Below are 22,236 nucleotides of genomic sequence, written 5' to 3'. Positions count from 1 at the left end.
CCTCGTCCCGATCTTTGGAGGCTGCACGTGTGGCTCCTGGACGGGACGAGGCAGGTTTGAGTTCGCTGCCACCTGCGGTGGCGGCAACCATCACTTCCGCAAGAGCGCCGTCCACGAGACACCTCTATGCGTTGAAGTGGAACCTCTTCGTCAATTGGTGTTCTTCTCGCGGAGAAGACCCCCGGAGATGTTCGATCGAGGTCGTGCTTTCCTTCCTGCAAGAAGGGTTGGAGCGCAGGCTGTCGCCCTCCACCCTTAAGGTTTACGTCGCGGCCATTGCCGCCTCTCACGAAGCAGTGGAGGGTAAGTCCTTAGGGAAGCACGACCTGGTCATCAGGTTCCTGAGGGGAGCGAGGAGGCTGCATCCGCCTCGTCCTCCCCTCGTACCCTCTTGGGACCTCTCGGTAGTTTTAAATGCGTTGCAGAGGCCCCCTTTGAGCCCTTGCAATCAGTAGAGTTAAAGTTTCTGTCCATGAAGACAGCACTCCTGGTTGCATTGGCCTCCATCAAGAGGGTGGGGGACCTGCACGCTTTCTCCGTTGACGAAGCGTGCCTGGAGTTCGGGCCGGCTTACTCTCACGTGATCCTGAGACCCCGGCCTGGATATGTGCCCAAGGTTCCCACCACTCCCTTCCGGGACCAGGTGGTGAACCTGCAAGCGCTCCCCCTGGAGGAGGCAGACCCAGCCTTGGCACTGCTATGTCGACAGAATGCAGTGTTTCAGGACCTCAGACCAGCTCTTTGTCTGTCATGGGGGGAGCCAGAAGGGAAGGGCTCTCTCAAAGCAACGGCTGTCCCACTGGATAGTGGACGCCATCGCTTTGTCTTACCAGCAGCTAGGCCGGCCGTGCCCCCTTGGTGTGACGGCCCATTCCACTCGGAGTGTGGCCTCCTCTTGGGCTCTAGCGCACGGCGCCTCGCTAACAGACATCTGCAGAGCTGCAGGCTGGGCGACACCCAACAACTTCGCCAGATTCTATAATCTGCGAATTGAGCCGGTGTCCTCTCACGTACTCGTTTCCGCCAGTACTGGACCCGCTTAGGTGTCTTCGCTTGCTCGCCATTCCACTCCCCGGACTGGATAAGTGCGATATCTCCTCAGTTCTTCCATTGAAGCCTTGAGTCCTCCAGCACCCAGGATGCGGGCACCACTGCTATTGCTCTGGTTGCTGGCTAGGTGCCTCCATGTGCACGGTTCCCCATGGTAACCGTCTCATGTGTATTTTCCACTGTAAGCCTCTCTGAGCATGTGTCTTCCCTTGGCAAGCCATCTGCCACCCCTGGAGTTAAATCTTAGTAGCCACCTCGATTGGTGCTCCAGTGTTTCCATATGCGTTCCTATGTGGCCATATGTGTATTTGTAAGTCCTCCCCTTGGTAGGCAGCTGGTAGTATGTCCCTCCCGGGATATGTTTCCCAGTGTACCTTGGTAATCCTGTGTCAAAGTGGGATCCCTAAAAAAAAAAAAAAAAGAGAGGAGGGGTCCAGACTTTCGCAGGGCACTGGTAGACAGCTTGAAGATGGCGTGATGGCACAGACCCCCAATCTCCGTCACTTCTGACGTAACTCGAAGTGACTACGAAAGGGAACGTCTCGGTTACGGATGTAACCCTCGTTCCCTGAGTAGGGAACGGAGACGTTACGTCTCCCTGCCACTTCTGCTGTATCGCTGGGTAGACGCCGAGTTCAATCTTGGCTCCTCAGCGAAGACATACTGCGGTTGCGTTCACTTCCTCCTTTTATACTCACGGAGTAGGGCGGAGTACGCTATGCAAATTTCTGCAGCCCCAAGGCATTGCACGCCATTGGCTCGTTTTTAAATACTCGAAGAGGATTGGCTTTCTATGCGAAACCCCCAATCTCCGTCACTTCTGACGTAACGTCTCCGTTCCCTACTCAGGGAACGAGGGTTACATCCGTAACCGAGACGTTTTTTTCACTCTATTAATATGTGACTTAAAAATTCAAGTCACAGTCCAAAATGACACCTAGGCTCTTTACTTCTTTCTTGGATTGTATGGCTGTAAGTGATTGTACAGGGTAAGGGACCCAGTCCAGCTTCTATCCTCTCCCGCTCATGTTTGGGGCCCACAATTAGAATCTCAGTTTTGTCTTCATTCAATTTAAAAAAAGATTTGTTCATCCACTTTACAATACTGGACAGACAATCAGCCATCCTCTCTAATACAACAGGATCTCTTCGCTCAACTAACGATAACTGTATATCATCAGCATATAGATGATAATTCATGTTGTATCCCTGAATTATGCTGCCCAAGGGGAGCATGTACAATTAAAATAAAACAGGCCCAAAGATTTATCCTTGTGAAACACCATGGGCCCTATTTTAACGATCTGAAACGCAAGTGTCAAAGCGTAAGTAACTTTGTGGGCGGGTCCCGGCGCTGTTGCTTTTTTCCCGGCGGGATAAATGCCTCTTGCGCCTGGCGCAAATCTAAAAGGGGTTGGTCTGAAGTAGCTTCATTATTCATAGGTGTGGTTTGGGCGTAACGTGAAATAAACCAATCAGAGCGCCATCCAATATACCCTTTAAGAGCAGGTGCGCATGTTGCATGACGGATTGTTATTATAACGGCGGGTTTACCAGGCGCGCGCTAGGAGTGTTCACAGCCAAGGAGACCGATGTTCTTGTCAGGTCAGTGAAAGACAGAGAGGTGACGTTTTATGGGGATGGGGGAAGCCCTCGCACATCAGCGTCAGTTAAACATTATATACGTATGTTTCTTGCCACTATTTGAGCAAACAGGTCTGATCCTTTAGTGCTACAATTAGCCTTAAAAAATGGGTAATAAGGTTTTTTCATCTTCATGTAAACCACAATGATTTCCCTCATGTGTTAATATTTTTCTTTGTTATAATGTATGATTTGCAAAAATAAAAACTGCTGCATCTGTGTTGATGAGAGAATCAAAGTGTATGCGCAACCTGATCTCACAGAAATGCGTGAAATGTACACGACCCCTTAACTCCGATATGCGTGGTGGTAGCACGGAATGTGTTGAAATTACGTGGCGGCATCACGGAAACAACACCCATACAAAGTCAATGAGGTTCATTTGCCGTGGTGGACACACAAATTCCCTCGTTCAGCAAGGTCACACGGTGGTAAATGTTGTTTTCTAGTTTACGAAACGTCCTCCTTTTAAATTTATTATAGTGAATTAGTTCAGATTTTTGTTGTCTAAATAACAGTAAATTATTTGTGATATAACTTTGAATTTATGGGTGGAGTAGTTTCAAAGAACGGCCCGCGGCTGTGTTAAATAGATTGTTTCCTTTACGTTATTAAATTTTATTATTCTCAAATGTATTTTCTGTCATCGCAGCGAATATTATTATTATTAATAATTCTTATGAATCAGAAGACTTTCAGGGGTTAACGTTACCATGACAACGATACATCACGTTACGCAACGCACGCTTCTTACCCATAATTACCACTCATTTCACCCGCCAACTGACTACAGTAAGTATCTTATCCTATGATCTCAACCCAATCGGTGTTTGTTTGTTAAAAAGCACGCATAATCTTTGCTGTTATTTATTTAGTTGTAGCCTGATCTGTGTAGCATTTCATCCCCAGAGATTAGGTTGAATTTGATGTTGATTTATCATTTACACGGCTAACGTTACCCGCCGATGTAGTTAGCTAGCCGGCCAAATGACTCCGGGCTGGGACAGTTGGATTGTGGCACTGCCAGCTACCAAAATCAGTTTAAACTCATGTATCTGTCCATGTGTTTTGAAGAAAATAATAAACAATCTGTTGTTGCAGTGGTTAAAGTTTTATTCAAAGTCCAAAGTAAATGTCAGAAGTGTAACTAAGGGGAATTACCGCAATCAGGGATGGACTACAATAAAAAAGTGGACCTGGAGTCTTTCCAGAGGATTTGACGACTAAATGTCAATGACCGCACGTTCATACCTGATATTATTAATGCATAATTAAATAGAGAGACGACCCACCACTAACTTATGTATAGATTATCCCTTAACACTATGGTGCCATACTTTTGTAAGGCTTTGAAATTTTAGGAGACACTGAAATCATCATGAGATAATTGAGGGTAACTGTTACTTTATTCGTTATTTGTGACATTGAGAAGAGTAAACAGGATCTTATGAGAAGCATTTTACGCAACAGGACAGAAGTCCACTGTTTCCATTATTTGTGGGTCTAAATAAAAATAGATTTGTGTATGTACTTGCTTGTTTCAATTGAATGTGGTACAAATCTGACATTTGTACAGTCAGAATTGATTTGTATTTCATGCAATGGTTGTGATTACAATTACTCTATCCTACCAATTAAGAAATGCTCATTTACTACAAAGGCTGTTCTAATAATATTTAGCTTTTTTCTGTTTTACAGCTTTATTGCAACAGCTTTATAGTGTTAGCATGTTCACTCTTCCTAATAAAAACAATAATGCACCCACAAGATTTCACATCCAAAAGGCAATAAGAGAAACCCAAAAGACATGCCTAAACCTTATCACTAAAAATTAGTTAAACTGTTAATTGCCTCTAAGTAATAAAATGATAACTTTCGTAAGAACAGAAAAGAGAAACATTGGTTTTTTTTTAATTCCCTGTAACAACACAATTTATTATTATTTGTTTAGGCTATGACAGCGTGAAGAGTAATTGTAACACCAACCAGCCTTTGTCATGTATTTTGTGACAAGTGCTGCCCTGGAGAGAAAGCTGTTCACCTATAAAGAAAATAATACAATTAAATTTTGGTCTCCAATTACATAAAAATATTACCTACACACCATAGATCTTGTGGTTGTGGTTTAACAGAAAACGTGTAGTGTATTATCCTAGGAATTTGGGACCCCTTACGCATGCATTTTGAATTGCTGAAAACAACTGAACTGCCCATTTTTTATTTTAACTCATACATAAAGGATGTACTTTATCCCTCACACCAGGCTTGTTACTAAGATGTCAAAAAAGTACCTTTTGGTGTTATGGTTTCTATTAAGACTCTTTGTAGCCACAGTTAAAATACTGACAATGATACCATACCTGCTCAACTTCCTCTCCTACTGTGTTTCCTGCTCCATCCTGGCTTCTGCCACCCCATTTCACCTGCAACACAGAGTTAGAAGCGTTATGCAGCAGTATTTCAGAAGTTTTGATACAACATCAGGCATAACATGCACAAATGTAAAAATAATTCTTTGCATTGAAGATTGCTTGAATGTTATATCTTCATTAATGCATACAATTATCTCTAAAACATCTCATGACACAAGCTTTTTATTTTCGCGGGGAAAAACAAAATCCCTGTCCTACAAATTTGATCAGGCAGCTGAAAAGCAGTTGGTGAAAGATAACACGCAGCGCGTTCTGTTATCCAACCCATTATTTCCCATGTACCTCGCATTTTGCTGTATGGGCTTTGGCATGCATGACGCTCAGGAATGGCCTAATTTCTGTTAATGGCAGAAGCTCTGGTAGACCCTCTGCTACTTTAAGGTAGGGCCAGTACCTAAAAAGCAGGAGCAGCATCATGTGAGTGTAACAAAGATACATTTTTAATTGAAATCTAAAACGACTAAAATCACTGTAAAGCTGAGAAACAAGATATGCTAATCATGGAGTTGGATTTGCAATATAACAATGAGGATTACCTGCATGTAACATCCATACAAAAGAAGGTAACATTTGCCTTCTTTGACATCTCTCTTTGAAGAAACATCGGGTAAGAAAATATTTTTTCCACGGTAATGGTTAAGTCCTCGTAAGAGAAACCCATGTCTGATGAATCAGAAGAAAATCTAGTGGTTAGACTCCCTCCTGTTGTATTACAAATTTATTAAATGTTTAATTTAGGTTTCCACTGCAATAGTATATAAGTGGAGGATGTTTAGTAGACTGATTACTAGGGCTGTCAGTTTAACTCGTTATTAACAGCGTTAACGCAAACCGATTTTAACGGAGTTCATTTTTTTATCGCGCGATTAACAGTCTTTTTGTCCTAGCAAACTTTGTAGTTTTTCCACATGCTTTTGCAACAGGACGCGGCATGCGTCCTGAACCATTTAGGCGTCTCGCGCTCATGCACTCAAAGCCGGCTCACAAGCCAAAACATGTGTTTGCGGCGTGCCTGTTGTTTTGTTTACGGTCTAGATTCTAGATCCGCTTGCGCTTTGGTCAAAAAAGCAACAAAACGTCCTCGCGCGGCGCAAGCCATTGAAATGAATGGTTTTCAGAGCGCAGCGCGAGGATGTTTTGTGCCGCACACACTCGTTTCGGCTTGCGAGCCGGCCAAATAGTAACGTTACGTTTTGAGTGGATGATGAGCGCGAGAAGCCGAAATGGATACCCTAAGATTCTGAATGGAAAGTTTACTTTTAAAAAGTTGCCATATTGTCCCATTGACAAGACCAAGTGATCTGTGTGTTTTGTCGTTGTGAACTGAGCTATCATCATCGCAGCACCAGTCTTTTCCATGTTGATAAGAGCATTAAAATGAGAAAAAAATAATGTAACAAAAAGAAATCAAAAGACATTTAGAATAGATAAAAATGCGCGATTAATCACGAGTTAACTATGACATTAATGCGATTAATCGCGATTAAATATTTTAATTGTTTGATGGCACTACTCATTACAGATGATTATATCAAGAGATTCCTACCAGTCCTGTTTTCTCTGTTGTATTTTAAATGAGTCAGATCACTGATATCTAAATTACGCCATATGCTCTCATTGACAAATCCGTAACAATTAATTAATGCGTTCATGACATCAAGGCTAGATTAATGCACTACTGGGTGGTTGCCCTGCACGCTTAATAAACAAACTTCAGCTAGTCCAAAATGCAGCAGCTCGAGTTCTTACCAGAACCAGGAAGTATGATGACCATATTAGCCCGGTTCTGTCAACCCTGCATTGGCTGCCTATTAAACATCGTATAAATTTAAAAATATTGCTGATTACTTATAAAGCACTAAATAGTTTAGCTCCGCAGTACTTGAGCGAGCTCTTAACGCATTATAGTCCTTCACGTCTATTGCAATCTCCAAACTCCGGCCAGTTGATAATACCCAGAATATCAAAATCGACTGCAGGCGGGAGATCCTTTTCCTATTTGGCACCAAAACTCTGGAACAATCTTCCTAACATTGTCCGGGAAGCAGACACACTCTGTCAGTTCAAATCTAGACTAAAAACACATCTATTTGGCCTAGCATACACATAACACACTATAGACTTCCTAAATTCAAACTAGGCTGTATAGTTTAGATCAGCTGGAACCGGGAACACGTCCCGTAAATCCTGATGTACTTAGTACATCATAAGAAGGATGGCGTCTACGCTAATATCGGTTTCTCTGTTTATCCTGAGGGACCCTCTATGGTGGACCTGCGCCTGGACCCATCCCGACTCATCCTTAAGTGCCGGCCTCATCGACACTAACAGCCACCGGCACTGATCCTTAACATCTCGTCTCCAAACCGGCGTGATTACTTCGACTTCCAAACAGATGGAAATGGACAATTCTCTTAATGTTTTGATCCAATTTGTTTTGCAATCACTGTTCTTTCGTTGGCCAGAGGAGAACTGCCCCCCAACTGAGCCTGGGTTCTCCCAAGGTTTTTTCTAACCTACAATGTTTAATGTTTGAGTTTGACTTGATGATGAACAACAGACTTGATGACTGCAGATACAGACAGCTCGTGTTCTCAATAAAGAATCCTTGAAGAAACACTCGGGGAAAAAAAACTAATCAGGTTTGATTTTCTGTGTTTTTCGCATCCATAGCAAGCAGTTTGAATGGTGTTTTGACAATTCAGAGCCACCGAATCCTGAATACGAAAAAACGCATGCGAATATTTTGGACTCGGTGTACAAGAACCTTAAGATTTGGATTGCCATTAAAACTCAAATATCTGACTCAAAAATCATACACATAAACACACAGATACATACCTGCAAACTGCAACTTGAATGCCCTCCTCGTCTATCTGAGCACCAGACTTTTTGGACATCTCTCTGCCAGCAGTGAACTTGGCAGTACCACAAACAGCACTTTCATTTGCCTATAAAGTCAGTTTATAACACATTTTGAGTTACATAAAAACACAAAACTAAAACATCTGTATAAACACCTATTATAAAAAATAAAAAAAATCAAATGTTCGTACACTTCTCATGTTGCCTCTGACAAGGTCAACAAAGTTAGCAACTTCTTCGTCCTTGGCCAGGAACAAGTCCTCATATATGGGTGGCTCCTCAGTCCTGTCCATGATAAGAAAACATGCGTCAGTGATTAAATATTCAAGCAATATATTTAATATTTATTTATAATATTTAATATTATGATCACTCAAAGACAACCCGAAGAGCTATATGTGTTAGAAAAGTCTAAAATAAACTTCTGAAAAATACCTATACCTACCCTTTTGACTTGCTGAAGCGGTAATGTTTTCGGTTTCCATCAGAGCAGACAGCCAAAATGGGTGTAGAACATGCTGGGCAGTTAAAAATGATAGACCTGGCACATATCCTCTTCTTTGTATTGACAGAAGGTAAACTCAACAAAGCTTCGCTGAAATGTATCAGCACAGATACTACCTATCTGTATATTAAGAAATGATTGGTTAGGATTTTTTGAAGCAATGCCCACAATCAAATATTTGGTTACAGTAATATAATTTTGTTTCTTATATGTTTCAGTGATATTGGGCAGATTTACCCTTCCAGCTTGAACAGATCTGTGCTCCAACATTTTCAGGAAGGCCTGCCTGGACATGACTGGTGCCGTCACCTTCATGTGTTCAAACGAGGTGAAGACATCAAACTTGTATAGGGTCTGGCAGCTGGTGCTAGCTGGCCAGTACCGATAAACGAGCAGGTCCGTCACCTCGGGAGTCCGTTTTGCAGAGCATGATGAGCAGGATTTCCGAGGCAAGCAGACATTGTATCGTCCTGCGAACAAGTGAATATACTAGGGATGCTCATTTTGAATATACTAGGGATGGTTATTTTTCCCGACCGACAACCGGCGCTCGTTAATCGATTATTAACCGTTAACTAAGATTATTGAATTGGCAATAAAAATAAAATTGACGCGTATCTGTGACCCGTTAAAAATAAAAACAATTTTATTTATTTATCAAAGGGTTTATTTTAATGTGTAAAGTGCAATCAGCAGCATAAAGAACAGATCAACAACAGAACCTGGATTCAGATCAAATTTTGTGTCAACAGAGGAAAAAAGAATACGAAAAAAACATGAAATATGCCTACACTTAATATATATTTTTAAACTTAGATAATTAACAAATTAACATGACAAAAAGAAAACAATAAATCCGTTTAAAAGGATGGACTAAGAATTTTAGTTAAATAAAAATAGCAGGCATACTTCAATCCACAACGTGTCTATTTTCTGTTAGACTAAGATTTTTCGTTAAATAAAAATAGCAGGCATACCTCAATCCACAACGTGTCTAATTTTTATTTTAAAAAAGCAACATGTCAGCGTGATTTGGGGTTAGTCTGGAGCGTAGCCTGTTGACGGTTAGACCCGCGACAGAAAACACCCTCTCCGATGGGACAGATGTCCCGGGAATACACAGGTAACGTCTCGCTAGAGTGGCCAGCTTCGGGAAGCGCGTTTCATTTGCTTTCCACCAGTCAAGAGGATTAATATCCAGAGATGGAGGATTGTCTCTCATGTAGATGTCAACCTCTTCTGGATAATCTCCTCAACCACCACCAATGTGCAGCTCCACCTGGATGATGCGACGGCAGCCATATTGCGCCAGAACGCTCACCACATACCAGCTTACTGGTGGAGAGGAGACAGTGATGAAGCCAATTGGTGTATATGGGGATTATTAGGAGGCCATGATGGACAGAGGCCACTGGGCAAATTTGGCCAGGATGCCGGGGTTACACCCCTACTCTTACGAAAGACATCCTGACAGCCTAATAATAATAACTACCTGCATGCGGTCACTTAAGGATTGCCGAACTTTTGACTTGAACTCCGTCACTCTGTGGCCGTCATCCTCGGCTCTCATCAGGTGTGTGTTCAGCAGGCTAAAGGTGATGGGGTAAATGTTGGAAATTGAAACGTTCTTTTCTGATGACATTATGGTGGTTGCACATTTAAAAGTTTCCAACACGGGTGTAATCTCCTCCATTATTTGCCAGTGTTCATCTCGTATCACCAGGGTTCTGGCATCTTGCAGCCTTGTAACCGTTCGGTCAGACAGAACAGCTGTAACAGCCCACCTTTGTTCGAAAAGTCTTCCGAACATGTCACACACCGAGTTCCATCTTGTTTTACAAGACTGAATGAGCTGGTGTTTCGGAAGTTTCATTTGTGATTATTTATCTTCCAGTGCCTTGCAGGCAGGGGTGCTGTGGTTAAAATGCCTAACCAGGCGTCCAGCTGCAATGAGGACCCGATGCACGAACACATTAAATCCATCATTTACAACGAGCTGTAATGTATGAGCAAAACAGGGAACCTACTCCCAGTTCACCCGTTCTGGTGAGTTCGCAGCCACGATGTTGCGTGGATTATCATGAACACATGCAGATACTTTCCCTGTTATCACTGTGAAGCTGCTTTGATACAATCTGTATTGTGAAAAGCGCTATATAAATAAATGTAACTTGACTTGACTTGACTTTCCCATTAAGTCCCCATGTCTCCACCGCATCGATTAGTTTAGCTGCAAGGTTCTCAGCTGTGTGTCTGATAGGCATACTCTGTGTTAGAAGGACAGCTGAATTAACTTGCCAGTCTTCATCGATGTAGTGACACGTTATTGTTATATAGCTCTCCGTTGTGAGTGCTGTCCAGCAGTCAGTCGTAAGGGCCACGCACTTTGTGCTTTTGAGTTGCGATTTAAGCGATTTTTTTTTCTCTCCTCATAGCGGCCTTCAATTCTACGGGTGACAGTGGATCTTGATGGAATTTCGTAATTGGGCTCAATATAGCCCAGTAGCTCTCGAAAACCTTCACCACAGACGACACTTATGGGCAAAGTGGCTTTTACAACCATAGAACAGATTCTCTGCGTTATCTCCTCAGATCGCCGTGCATCGCATCTTCTCCCTGATAACATGGCGGGGAGAGTTTGTTGCCCTTCATCACACGATGCTTGCGGATGTTTGCTTCTTAAATGGTACTGCATCGTACTTGTACTACTGCTGTATTTTAAAACAGCGCAGCATATTTTACAGGTAACCTCGTCGTCGCCCTTTTTGTTGAAATGGTCCCACACAGTGCTTCTTTTCGATCGCTTCATTTTGCTTGCTCGGTAAAAAATGTCTGCAGGGCCAGGCACGTGTGTAGTTGCGCGTGTCGATGCGCCCCGTGAGTTGATACATAGTTTTAAATATATAGTAAAACCTATATAGGCCTAGTTTTGTTGTTAAACCATGCACCAAAAAAAAAACCACAAAAAAAAACAAAACACTTTTAAACCGTTTAACTGACAGTATTAATCGGTCAAAATTTTTACTATTGGTTAACGGTTAAACGGTCAAAATGAGCATCCCTAGAATATACTGTAGTAAAGACTACAATAATTTCAGTAATCAAATTGAAACAGATTGCCTTCTATACAAAGATACAAATATTTGATATATTAGCTATTTGACATGGAATTTGGGCAACACTTTGCACACAGTGGTAAAGTTCTAGTACAATAATACTTGGGCTTTCCAAAAAGGAGGGCTTTCAAAACAACATACCATTGATGGTGATCACAGAAATATGCTTAGCCCTTTGATCAATTTAACATGAAACCAATTCATTTCAAAATGAAAACATTCCATAAGGACTGGAGGCAGGGAAACTAAGCAAAAATTATTCAAACACAACACAAGTAGATTAGGAGTTGCATGCTCTTAAACTATCTTATATATTAGTGAGAAATGTTTTCACAAACATTGAGTCACCATTTTGTCAAAGTGGTATCTGACTCTCATTTTATAATACATGTATCACCAAAACCCTATTTTGTGAATTATCTTTATTATTAGATACAGTAATCATGTTTTAGTAAAAAAACAAACCTGATCCAATGTAGTCTGTTTCCCGACGTTTCTCACGCCTGCTGGTGACAAGTGGATTAGTGAGGGATCTCTTCCTGGTTTTTCTCGTTTTTCTTTGAGGAAAGGCAGGTTTTTTTATGGCCATGGAAGCCTATACATTTGTAGAGCATTATATCAGCATCACTTATAATTGAGCATTTTTCAGTAGACCTATCTAAAAAAAAAAGGTTCGACTGTCAGTCGACCATGGCAAAATCTAAATAATCAGATTCGACTATGAAAATCCTTAGTCGAAAACAGCCCTAATAAACTGAGTTAGTGCTTTTACAACTAACCTTGTGGTTATCAAACGTAATAGGTACACGGTTGGATATCTTGGCACATGACCACAAGCAAATATTCATTCCCAGCCTTTGACCGAGCAAAAGTTGCGTTCTAACTACATGCGACTTTGTCGCTGCAGGTCACCAGTGGCTGTGCTGGAGGGTGTTCCCCACTACTGGTTGCCTAGTAATGTTTGTGAGTGACTTTCACGGAAGTTACTCTATGTTAGACAACAAATGCGTTTTATTGCCGCTGCAAACAAATATTTTGAAAGGAAAAGTCTAAATATAAATGGAATCAGTACATAAAATGCACAATATTAAAGATGAACGAGAAACAGTGAGTGCTCTTTGCCATCTATTTAACTGCAGCAAACGCGCAAATACCAGTCTATCTGGGTTCCCAAAACCATTTAGTCACGGAGTCACTAGTGAACACCACTGTATGTACACTGAGATATATCATACATTATTGGGCCGTTTCTGACTGCTAAAATGAGCTTCTTGTTCAACTTGCCTCGGTCAGACTCAGCACTGAAGAGTGATGCGCTCCACTGAGTTCACTCCTATGGGCTATATGCACGCATAAGTTCCGCATTTGACGTAAGGATGCTCGTCCATTTCCGGTTGTGTAGATTAAAGCGGAGGAAAACCGGAGAAAACGGGATTATGGCAGAGTCTTCAATATTTACTGTCCTCCCGTCTTTGAAACGAAACGTACATACGTTTAGATGTAATTTTATATATAGTTATGTTTATTTAATATAATTTTAAAAAGAAGCATAAACACAACGAGGGGTGTCTGTTTTATCTGTTTTTGTGACTAACGTTTCATTAGTATAACCATGGAGTATAAAATTCAATATAAATTCTCGGTATTGCATTGGACTCTATGATCGGCGGAAGTTATCGAGCATCCCTAATGCTTCACCGGAAATAACGCCGTGCATAGAGCCCATTGGTTGTCGCTCGCAAAAATTGCTCTTCATTTGCATAAAGTTAAAAATTTGTCAACTTTATCGTGTCGCTAGACACACCCCACCGGTCGCGACCGCGCGTGTCGTCGTAAGTCGCTCGCTCACCATTGAAAATGAATGCTGTGTAGTGTGAACGCAGCCTTATGGCCCAACACAATCCACAATAAGATGCTCAAAGGGTTGACAAACAGCAGGAATTGGATAGAGAGGGCAGGATTCATAGACTGATTCGGTTTTCCAGTAAGCTGACATGTTCAACATAATTTAACCCTCTGGGGACCAAAAACACGATCAAACGACAACTCGATCAAACAATTCAATAAGTGTAACGTCAGTCTCTTGTAATTTACTCAGGTCATCGCGTGACACAGACAGGAAGGAAGGGATTTTAAGAGGTGCCATCATCTCTTCAGGTTCAGGTTCAGGTTTATTGATATAGCCCATTTCATACACAGGTAGCCCAATGTGCTTTACATAATCATAGCAGTTAAGAAACAATTTACATACATCAATCACACACACACACACACAAAAAAGAGGATCATTACAAAAAATAAAAACATGTAGCTTTACAAGGAAAACAAAAAGAGTCAGTAGAAAGCATCGTAAAAAAGTTTCGTTTTTAATCTAGATTTAAAAATAGAGATAGTGGGGGAGGTCTTAATGTCTACAGGAAGACGGTTTCAAAGACGGACCGCATAGCAGCTGAAGGCTGCCTCTCCCTGCTTGGTACGAGCGCTGGATTGTACTAGCTCGAGTTTACCAGCAGTTCTACCAGAAAGACTCGGGAGATAAATTGAAAGGCAGTATACGTTTATTGACAGCACAGCAAGCATAAATGAATAAGTTCTTTGGCGTAGGCCCCGTCCTTAGCGAGCATAGCGAGGTAGGTCGAATCTGCATGTCCCGCCTGGGATGAAGGCGGGGGCGCAGCCGACCCCCCGAAGGTAAGGAAGGGACCATCCTGGTGGTGGTGGTGATGGAGAGGATGAAGGGGAAGGTACCATCTTGGTGGTGGTTGGGGAGGATGAAGGTGAATGGCCGCGTCAGCATCTGCGAACTCAGACAAGTGCAAGTACCAGACTTTTATACTGAGATTGTTAACTCCTGATTGGATAAGAATGATGTAATACATGACGCGCTGATTGAGTCTTCCTGCCAGAACTTTAAGCTAAAGCTTTCATTTCTACCAGAAAGACTCGGGAGATAAATAGAAAGGCAGTATACGTTTATTGACAGCACAGCAAGCATAAATGAATAAGTTCTTTGGCGTAGGCCCCGTCCTTAGCGAGCATAGCGAGGTAGGTTGAATCTGCATGTCCCGCCTGGGATGAAGGCGGGGGCGCAGCCGACCCCCAAAGAGAAGTGGAGAAATACACCACGAGGACGGGGCCCACCCCCAAAGAACTGTAAATAAATATACCCACCAGTCATGAATCCTTACGGTTCCTGAAATGAGAAAGAAAAATACATATAAGATAATTTTTATTTACAAGCTTATTTATATTTATAGTATAGAACCGAGCCCATGGACCATCATGGTAAACATATAAACACGAGGTCAACTTGACCACGGCCTTGATAGACCACATAAACACGAAGTCGGCGTGACCACGCCTTGATAGACCACATAAACACCAGGTCAGCTTGACCACAGGCCATTATAGACCACATAAACACAAGGTCAGCTTGACCACGGCCATTATAGACCACATAAACACAAGGTCAGCTTGACCACAGGCCATGATAGACCACATAGACACAAGGTCAGCTTGACCACAGGCCATTGTAGACCACATAGACACAAGGTCAGCTTGACCACGGCCTTGATAGACCACATAAACACCAGGTCAGCTTGACCACAGGCCATGATAGACCACATAAACACCAGGTCAGCTTGACCACAGGCCATGATAGACCACATAAACACAAGGTCAGCTTGACCACGGCCATGATAGACCACATAAACACAAGGTCAGCTTGACCACAGGCCATTATAGACCACATAAACACAAGGTCAGCTTGACCACGGCCATTATAGACCACATAGACACAAGGTCAGCTTGACCACAGGCCGAATAGACCACATGACACGTAGCGAGCTAGACATAGACACGGCCATAGAGCCACATAAAACCAAGACCACTAGAGGTCACTAGGCCGCGATGGACCTTAAAGGACAAGGCCACAGTAGGCCACACGGCCATGGGAGACCACAGAGACGAGACCGCTTAGGAGCCACACCGGCCGCTAATGCCACATGAAAGACAAAATCACGAAACAAGGCCACTAGGCCAGACAGACCAGGCCACGAAGGACCGTACTGACAAAGCCACGATAGCCTGCAAAGACCACGGCTAGCTGGTGGTCGAAGAGGATCGCATAGAGACAAAAGACAAGCAGAGACACGCGGGACAAAAACAAAACACAGAGACGAGTACAGAGGGCTTTATCGATTGTGAAAATAAAACTAAGCTCAAATAGATAACGTAGTACCACCATCACTAGGGTTGCCACACGTCCCTTAAAATACGGATTCGTCCCGTATTTGTGAAATAAAAAGCGCGTCCCGTTTTGAATCAATACGGGACGCGATTTGTCCCGTATTTCCGAACGCATGATCCCATGCAAATCATGCCACCCGCATTCTGTGAAAGACGCGTCCTATTCTACCCTTGATTGGGTAATACGCGCTGCCATTGTTGGTTTGATTGGTTTGTTTAACACCATCAGGTTCAGGGCCAATCAGAGTCAGAAGAGGGCGGGTCTTTTGGCAGAGAGTTGCGTCCACCTCTGAAACGAAAGTGTATGAAAAAGTAACGACGAGAGTGGGAGGAAACAAATACTTCGCTGGAAAGTGTCAGTGGCAATAAGTAGCCTAAATAAGTTATAATAAGAAATAAGAGAGTGATATTAAATACATATTTAATAATAAAAATCTGAATGTTGTGGAGAAAAATAACTTGCTTAACAAACCCAGAGAATTCCATCCTTTAATAGGCTATACTATAGAATTAACAATAGCCTATGTCTGAATACATAAATAATAAATAGATTTTCTTACCAATAATACAAATAGTCATATCAACAGACATAATTTTACATAGACCCACACATAAACAAATAAGGATTTTACAGTAGGCTATGGATAATACTAATAGCCTAATTATAATGAAATCAATTTCACAAGAAGTAGAGTAATTAATTTGCCTGTGGTTGCATTTTAGTGTCTTTGTTTCCATGATGAGTCTAGAGAACATGCGACTCAAAGCAGCATGCCGTGACCTATGACCGTGACAGAAAAACCCTTGCTTTTAAAGGTATAGGCCTATATATATTTTTTTTTCTTTGGAACATAAATATATAATATTAATATACAGAGCTTGGTAGACAGGTAACCTATTTGTTAATGTTATTAAACAGATTAATAAATACATTATAATTTGTATTATTAAATATTAATCATATATGCATACTAAATTGTGATCCTATCTGTTATATACACTTTATGGCAATTAAAAGAAAGTTTTAAAAGTGCTACATTATTTAAATAAAAAATAGAGAAACAATTACACAACAATTTCAAAATCAAATTCAAAATCAATTTTAATAAATAAAAACAATCCATGCAGAATTGTCAAAAACATGATTAATGGTTCTGTAATCCCTAACAGATACAGAAGAGTTTATATAAGTAAATAAGAGTAAAATAATAAAATGTAAAATAACAATATAAAATGTTTTCTGTTGCAAGCTCACATACTTGATCTCATGTTTTCTCGTGGTTTATTGTTGAGCTGTCAAGTTGGCATGTTGAAATAATCAGTTCCATACACTTGAAACATTTTTTAAAAATGTTTATTTAATTATTTATTTATCTCGTGTATGGGTGTCCCTTATTTTGCCTCGCTGAAGGTGGCAACCCTAACCACCACCAGTAGTTGCGAGAGGATTTACCTGGATTATTGATGGAGAGCTTGCTAAGCTTCAGTGATGATTTTAGAATCGGTTCTTATGTAGGATTCGAAATCTGAGGAAGACCATCTTCCCATCATTTTGATGGCAGCTGTAGACACTCCTCGTTCAGCTTCTGTGGTGGCTGCCCCAATCCGAAATGAATGACCAGTATAAAGGGAGGGGGATACGTGGCAGCTTTTAAGGGCAGAAACTAAATGAGACTTAAACCAGGTTTTGGAGAGAGGTGCTCCGTTAGGGAGAATGAATAAAGAGGCGTGACTGGAAGTAGAGGGACGAATTTTAAGATATTTAATCATGGAGAGATAAGGACAGAAATTGTTGTTAATCTTTGAAATGGTTATTGTGACGCCCGAGCCTTGCGAGTCAGTCTTGGATTGTTTAAGGAAGAGAGTAAAGAAATCAGGTGAAAAGTACCGAAGGTTAGAAAAAGAAATACCGTGGGCGGGATCAAATTTTTTGGTTTCTGAGGTGAATTCGCCCGCACGCATGAAGCCATAGAAAGCTGATAGAAAAACAGCCTCGAGCAGAATGTTTGGATAAGTAGCAAATAGACCGTTTCGAAGAGAAATAATAAGCCTATGCAATATAGGCAATGTGATTGGCAAACGTTTATCTGTTGTTTTAGTAGAAGATTTAGCTAAGCCTTTAAGAAGTAATCGGACAGAATATGCCGAGAAGAGACTTGGAAAATTAGGATCAAAGTATTTGGCATGAAATTGAATGCCGGCGAGCAATCTACGTAAAGAAGAGATTTTAAGGTTGCGATTTTCAAATCCATGGTGTTGGATCAGTATTGGCTGAAGGGCAGAGGTGTCTGAAAGCCTGGAACCGAAAACGAGATAGTGCATCAGCAATAGTGTTAAGGTAACCAGGAATGTGAGCCGCTTTAATTATGAAATTAAAAACGACAGATTGCCATACTAGCCGTCTCAGGAAAGGCATTATCTTAGGGCGAGAAGATCTTCCTTTATTAATGATAGCAACGGTCGCTTCGTTATCGCAAAACAACAAGATGCGTTTGCGCGTCCATTCTGAACCCCATATGACGCTGGCGACTGCGAGAGGATATATATCATAGAGCGCAGAAGAGATTGAACCAGAATCAGATTTAGCCATTTTTCGGCTACCCATTGGCCTTGGAAATATATACCGAACCCGATGGAAGGAGCTGCGTCGGAGAATAATTGTAAATCAGCGGAAGATTCGAGCGCGTCATTATAGAAAAAAGAAATCCCGTTCCAGTTATTCAGCAAGCGAGTCCAGAATTGGAGATCGGACAGACAGACTTCGTCGAGTACGATCGAATCACTTAAATTTGGGACAGAGTGAGCCAATGTTAATAGCCGGGAGATGAAAGTCCTGCCTTGGGGAATGATACTCATAGCGAAATTTAAATGCCCGAGCAGAGACAGCACGTCACGCTTCGATACGACTCGTTGAGAAGAAAAAGATTCCAAGAAAGACCTGATTCTTAGAAGCTTTTCGAGAGGGAGAGAAGCTTGCATATCTATCGTGTCGAGTGTAATGCCTAGAAATTCTAGCGAAGTAGACGGACCCATAGTTTTTTCAGCGGAGAGGGGAACGCCAACGTCGCTGAAGACCTGTTTAAGGATGTCTAGAATTGGGGAATGATTGGATGGAAAATCAATTATCAGAAAGTCATCGAGCAGATGCAGAACGAAAGGAAGCTTACACACATTCAACAAGATCCAACACAAAGCCTCTGAGAGATTATTGAAAATATGAGGGCTGCTTTTACACCCGAACGTGAGTCTCACTGCGAAGTAAAATTTTTAATTCCATTTGACGCCGAAAAGTGGCCAGTCTGAAGGATGAATTGGCATAGTCTTGAAAGCATCTGTGATGTCGGCTTTAGCTAACCAAGCACCATGACCGGCTAGCTTAATTAAGTGAATGGCGTTATCAACTGACGCGTAGTGAAGAGAAAAAGGTCGGAAAGGAATACATTCATTAACGCTTGCTGTGAAAGAGGAATGTGGTGAGGGCATGTCAAAAATGAGGCGTTTTTTACCGGAGTATTTACGTGTAGCTACGCCGATAGAATTGATTCGGAAAGGGGAAAAAGGGGGAGAAGCGAAAGGGCCAATAACATATCCTTTATTAACTTCTTTCTCTAGCAAAGCTGAGACCACATCTGGTTCATTTGTAGCTGATTGCAAATTTTTTGCTAGGAAAGTAGAAGTAAGTTGTGAAAGGATGCCCACCCGAAACCCTTGGGACAGACCAGAGATTAGGTAATCAACGAACGTCGAATCGGGGTGAGAAGAGAGGTAGCTTGATAGAGCATCAACGTTAATAGGAGTAGAAGGATGTGCGTTAATTGGAATTTTTTCCGAAAAGGGGCTTTCCCTCGGGGAGTTGGTCTGTACCGGCGTGGGCAGACGGATTTCGGGTGTGGATCCTTGCAGAAGCTACAAATATGAGCAAATCGACAGTTAGGAAATGGGCATACAGATTCATTAAAGTTCACGCAAACAGGAACGCCATTAGAATCAACGGCTGATCGATTACGGCCATCATGAAAGGGCCTTACATTTTCAGCACCACGGACAGCGTCCGTCTTGTCGCAGAATGTCCGTGAGAGCTACAAATAGAACAAGCCAGAGTTTTTTGGCCACCGAAATGGCGAATGAGCAGTTCAGAGTCAGTTACGGACCAGTCTAATTTTGAATTGTACAGCGTGATGAAAGATGCAGATTTAGCGGAGAATGACTTGTGGTATTCATAGAAGAGGGTGCCCCCGTACCTTTGGTTAAAATCAGCCATCATAGCTAGATAAAGGTCGAGCTCTTCCCTTCTATCAGGAAATGTTTGACACAGAATGTCTCTGAAGATGCTAAAAGCGATAACAAATTCAGAAAAAGAAAGATTGCGTTGCAATCTGGGATCGGAAGTCTTGAGAAAGACTGCCACGTCGCCGCAGTCAACCATTTTTCTGTCTGCCGCAGGTGAAGGAAGTAGTAGGGAAGCCAAATTAATGTCCTTACCTTGGATGATATTAGTTCTGACATTAGGAGATACTGTGGCGGCAGCTGGAGAGACAAATCGCCTACCAAATGATTGAGCTGGCAATGCCGTAGCGAGATTGAAGACCGGAGTTGAAAGAGGAGCAGGAACGTCCGGGAATGGATTTTGGTTCGTTGCAAGAAGAGCTTGCTGATGAGATGAAGGCACGCTCAATGGGTCGCTGGGTCCGGCGAGAGACGGACCGGCCTGAGATGTTTATGGCCGGGCTTATTGGGTTGATGAAGGGATTAACCGAAGTAAAGTATTTTCGAACTTCGCCATCTTTAATTCTAATCCTTTGACGGTTTGTGAAAGGCTTTTTACGGCTTGGATGAGGAGATCATTTGTATCTGCACGATCGGCAGTATCAACAGGAGAAGAAGCCCGAGCTTGCTGCGAGGATCTTTTTGCTGGAGGTGTTGGAGAAGATTTCGCTGTTCTCTTCCGGCCTGCTTGCTTTGGCTGAGTTGACGGAGTACTTGAGGAAGAAGACTGAGCCGGTATATTGGAAGGATTGCCCAGAGTATTCTGGGCCAAGAGAACCAGATCATCCCTGGACAAGTCGTGGTTAACGGGAATACCAGCTGCTTCAAGGGAATTAGTTATGTTGTCCGAAGACCAGAGTGTCCATAGAGAATGACGACGCTGAATACGTGTGCTGCGCCGTGTAGTAGGAGGCGGTGGCTGGACGAATTCATCGTCCGATTCAGAATAGTCACAGACGGTTTGAGTAACCTGAGACATGGCGGTACGCAACTGATCGCAAGCAAATGAATGGCCGTGTCAGCATCTGCGAACTCAGACAAGTGTAAGTACCAGACTTTTATACTGAGATTGTTAACTCCTGATTGGATAAGAATGATGTAATACATGACGCGCTGATTGAGTCTTCCTGCCAGAACTTTAAGCTAAAGCTTTCATATCTAAGTGATCTTGAGGGGGTATATATTTGAAGCATATCTGCCATATATAGAGGTCCTTGACCATTTAGTGTTTTAAAAACAAGAAAAAGAACTTTAAAATCAATTCTATAAGTCACTGGTAACCAGTGTAGAGATTTTAAAATTGGTGTGATATGATCCTTTCTTTTGGTTCTGGTCAGTAGCCTTGCTGCTGCATTTTGGATAATTTGAAGAGATTTTATTGTTTTTTTAGGGAGACCAGTGAAAAGACCATTACAATAGTCCACCCTACTAGAGATGAAAGCATGAATAAGCTTTTCTAAGTCTACCGGTAATATGAAGTTTTTAACCTTTGCAATATTTTTTAAGTGATAAAAAGACGATTTTGTGATTGACTTCATGTGGCTATTGAAGCTTAAGTCGCTGTCAATAATGACCCCGAGGTTCTTCACAGTTTCCACTACCTCAAAACCTTTCATTCCCAATAGTGTGGCAACCTTTAGTCTCTGATCTCTTTAGCTTCAGATGTAACATTGGCAGGTATTTTACTCATTGACCAGGTTATCAGGTGCTTTGAGCGTGCGCAGAATCCCATGTACAAGTCCTTGCTCTGCTGCTCGCGAAACTCTTACCTGCTTTATTTCACTTCTTAAGTTCAAGTAGTAGAGAGATTAAATGTTCTTCCCTGGTTGATATTTCTGTATTATACATTCTTTATTCTAATATTCTGAGATATAGAGTTTTGATTTCCATGAGCTGTAATCATTGGCAGAACTATTCAGATAATTAAATAATTAATTTAGTAAAAGTAATATCACACCTAAATAAAGATAATAAAAAGTAATAATCACACCTGATTCAACTCATCAGCTCATTAGGGTTATTCACAGCTCATTCGCATATTATATTGCAATTAGATTGTTTTCCAAAATCAATCAGCCCTAGCCCCTGTAGAACATTACACTTACCTGTT

At 41.9% G+C, this 22,236-nt stretch overlaps 2 pseudogenes; both read right to left on the bottom strand.

Annotated features, from left to right (window-relative positions):
• Positions 1-4,408: 4,408 nt before the first annotated feature.
• On the bottom strand, positions 4,409-14,409 carry LOC148994767 (uncharacterized; annotated as a pseudogene).
• A 2,909-nt stretch (positions 14,410-17,318) lies between these two features.
• LOC148994766 (uncharacterized) lies at positions 17,319-20,121 on the bottom strand (annotated as a pseudogene).
• Between the last annotated feature and the right edge of the window lie 2,115 nt (positions 20,122-22,236).

This window comes from Pimephales promelas, chromosome 3 (genome assembly GCF_988280905.1).
Source record: "Pimephales promelas chromosome 3, fPimPro1.hap1.1, whole genome shotgun sequence".
Classification (NCBI taxonomy): domain Eukaryota; kingdom Metazoa; phylum Chordata; class Actinopteri; order Cypriniformes; family Leuciscidae; genus Pimephales; species Pimephales promelas.
Note: the sequence above shows the minus strand (reverse complement) of the source record. Positions and strands in the feature narration are given on the sequence as shown.